This window comes from Nicotiana tabacum, chromosome 23, assembly GCF_000715075.1.
Source record: "Nicotiana tabacum cultivar K326 chromosome 23, ASM71507v2, whole genome shotgun sequence".
In the NCBI taxonomy this organism is placed as follows: Eukaryota; Viridiplantae; Streptophyta; class Magnoliopsida; order Solanales; family Solanaceae; genus Nicotiana; species Nicotiana tabacum.
In genome coordinates this window covers 143,917,639-143,921,218 of record NC_134102.1, presented here as the reverse complement: position 1 = coordinate 143,921,218, position 3,580 = coordinate 143,917,639, and the positions used below count along the sequence as shown (strand labels likewise).

At 33.0% G+C, this 3,580-nt stretch overlaps 1 long non-coding RNA gene across 1 annotated transcript; it reads right to left on the bottom strand.

Moving 5' to 3' along the window:
• Positions 1-2,147: 2,147 nt before the first annotated feature.
• Positions 2,148-3,245, bottom strand: LOC107818639 (uncharacterized). The gene is made up of 2 exons (XR_001655474.2): positions 2,801-3,245; positions 2,148-2,393 (listed from the first exon to the last, which is right to left on the bottom strand). It is a non-coding gene; the product is annotated as an uncharacterized LOC107818639 (long non-coding RNA).
• Positions 3,246-3,580: the final 335 nt, after the last annotated feature.

The following is a 3,580-nucleotide window of genomic DNA, read 5'->3' as shown; positions in this document are numbered from 1 at the left end:
CATAAAATCAATACTTATCTCTTGAAGCGTGACCGCGATTGCGATAGGAACCTCCAAGCCAGAGCAAAGTCGTCCACAAGATCATCCTCCAGTTCCCCAGTCTTCTGCGGTGTGACCCAAATAATACCCAGAATTGGCAAAACTCGTGTGGACGAGTTTCTCGTAGTAAAACCGTATAGTAAAAACCATAACCTCCTTATGGAATAAGACCTCTTTATATAGCCACAAGTTTTAGGGTTTAAAACATTTTCCTAAACTCGTTGGGTCTTCCTTTACCACCAAGAAATATGATTCCATTTAATTTTTAATTATTCGGGCACAACAGGAACCGCAATATTTAATTAACGAGGCTTCCTATTATGGACTTAATTCGAAATATCTGAATTAATACTACCATAATAAATTACGAATTAATCCACTAAAAATTTATAATTGCACTCCTCAGTTTAATTTCGAAATTCTTCCATTAAACATTATTTAACTCCTCATGTTAATATTCAGATATTAATCAAATCAATTAAATTACTGACAATTTAATTCATTGATTATTTCCTTTAGACTTTCGCTTAACTTATTTCATGTCACGGAAACAAAATCCACTTGCATAGTTTACACATGAAAACTTATAAGCTTTCATAAAGGTGTATCATCAATCACTAGACCGAGGCATGAATTCCTTCAACTAACTATTACTTCGCCAATGTATATCATCATTGTCCAATTTACTAGGCATATTGACTCACAAAAGAAATCTCTTCTTTTAATAAATTAAAATAATAAATAATACACACAACTAATAATAATTATATCAAGATTAAGAGTATAAGTATGTTTAGTGGCTAGAGAAGTTATTTTATTAAGTCGGTATAAAATACTTATCTTTACTTGGTACATTCAATACATACAAAATATACTAACACAAGAAGTCGGAATTAAATCATTCACATAATCAAGATAAATTATATTAATCTTGTTCTATAATCATTCCTGATAGTTTGTTCAATTCCATCATTAGATTGTGAACATGATCTTTATACCTATAAGAATCAATTATTTAATCTTTCGTGTATAAGCTAAACTCTATACACTAAATCATCTACCATATAAGTAAAGAACACAAACGAATATATGATCTATTTAAAACTTTATTAAAATTGAATAAATAATTACTCCATAATAAATACTATATCCAAATCAAAATTCATGGTTAATAGTATATATCCCACACAACTAGCTTCATTGCTGAAATGCAAGAAAACAAACTCAATAGAGAAGTTCTTTAACACCAAAGCAATGTACATAGGAGCTGCTATGATTTCCATTGAATTCTTTAGACCACACTTCATTTTTCAATAGTTACATACGTGCACTCGATCTTGAGCCGGGGTCTATCGGAAGGTCTGCGTACACTCTATCCCAAATCCTACTTTGTGAGATTACACTAGATTTGTTATTCTTGTTGTATATAAGTGCACTCGAATGTGTTCTACAAAAACCTCAGTTTTTCCAAAACGTATCAAGGTGGTGCTTGTTTTAAATTTTCAAACCAAATTTTGCGTTTTTGAAAAAACAATATTACTTGAAAAGCTACTCTCATTCCATTTAGATATTCCCAAGTCGTTAAAATCTTTCAATATTCCAAATATTAATTAATTTCTTTTCTTTTTTTTTGAAATTGTGAGTGAATAATGCTAGTATAGAGTACCAAAAAACATCCCATCAAACAAAAGGAGCAGATCACAAGAATGTAATAGAGCCAAGAGAGCGACAGAATTCAGCTTCAATTTCCAAAGTGCCATATGCAATGTTGAATCCAGTTCATCCACAGATCCATTATGTAATTGTACAACAACGACAGGCCCTTAGCTTCTTTTCACATCAAAGAGGGTTGATATTGATTATACAACACTATTCTTGTTAACGAAAATCACTCTGGTATAGTAACTTTACGGTTTGTAATGTATAGGGGTAAACAATAATTCACTGTCACATGTAAATATTAAGAAAATATGGTAAACAATTTCAAAAATATAGTAGGTGCATTTTGCATTTCTATAGGATCCGAATGCGGATGTGGCATCTGTTTTGGAGAGTCTGCCAACGTAGTTTGCTTCTCATTCACAACTTACTCCATGATAAAGAGTATAGACATTTGAAAGATTATTCTCTGATCATTCTTCAGGAAATAGAAAATCTTACGCCAGCTTTACAAAAAGCTTAGAATGAATATATTCATTCACACTCGTATAAGTTTTAACCCAAAAAGTGAAACAGAAACGAGGAATGTAGCTTCTTGTTCATGTGAAGAAACTTTATTAGCATATGTGTGTACACAATATAATGTAAGTTATACAATCTCCGGCCATCAGGTTTTTCAAGAGTCATTCCCATGTCTGTCATCAAGAAAAGCGGATATGAGAAAGAAACAACAACTCAGAAGGAACAAAGTAAGTTGAAAAACTGAAATGAATATATTTTTGCATAAACTCTCTGATTTCTCCTTGTAAGATATCACGTATAGGAACTGGGAAGTAAAACCCTAAAATAAGAAATGATGAGTAAAATGGTCCTCTTGGTAATGATGATGGCAAAAAAAGAAGAAAAGAGCAGAAACGGACAGAAGAGATTCAAGAAGCCATCATGAGAAAAATCAGACTGATGATATAAGTAACTCTAACTCAAACAGAGAGAGCAACTGACACAAGAAAAAGAAGCACAAATGACAAGCAAAACAAAAGCAGCATCAGATTTAAAGGTTAAACATAGTACTCTAGCACTCAATAAACTCGTCTGCATTTACCGTGGCAGGAAAGTGAAATGAGTCAAAATTCATCATCATTACACCAATCTGCTCTTGTCCAATATTACCTGAACTCACAACATACAAAAGCTAAAACTCGTCTCATATATATCAAGATCTTATAAATAAAACTTACCTTTTTCAGAAGCCAAAACTCGTCTCATTTCAAAGCTTTGATTTTTGTCAAGAGAGGAAGTAACAATTGGGGGGAATGAAGCCTGGTCCGACAACACTAACTCATGATCCATAACCCCTTTTCATATAATCAACGAATCTTTATATTACAAAACTAATCTTTATGTTCAAATAAGCATAAAGTGGAGCTTATGGATCTAGTTGGTGACCTCGAGCCAGACAACATTCCCCTCAACTGAGAGAACTTCCTCCTATGAATCTTGAAAGAAACTAAGAGAGAAAGGAAGGGAAGAAAGGGGGAGAAGAAATTGTTTAGTTGTTGAGACTGAATGAAAGAGGAGGGGGATAGAGATGATAATAAATAAAGGATGGAGAAAGAAAGAGAGAGGGGGTATGTACTGTGTGGGAAAGGACAAACAAAGTCATAAAAGCATAGCAACAGACACCATGTCCCCTTGGCCCTACATTATTCACAATTGGTTAACTGGATCGAGAAATGACCACGACAATTACCAAAACTCTCCCTTTCATCGTGTGTCACCACCTCCTCAAGATACCGAGTGAGAAGTTTATGGTTCAAAATATAATAGATTTAAGTTAACGAATTCTAAACTAATAATTTATATATATTTAGTAAATTTTTTT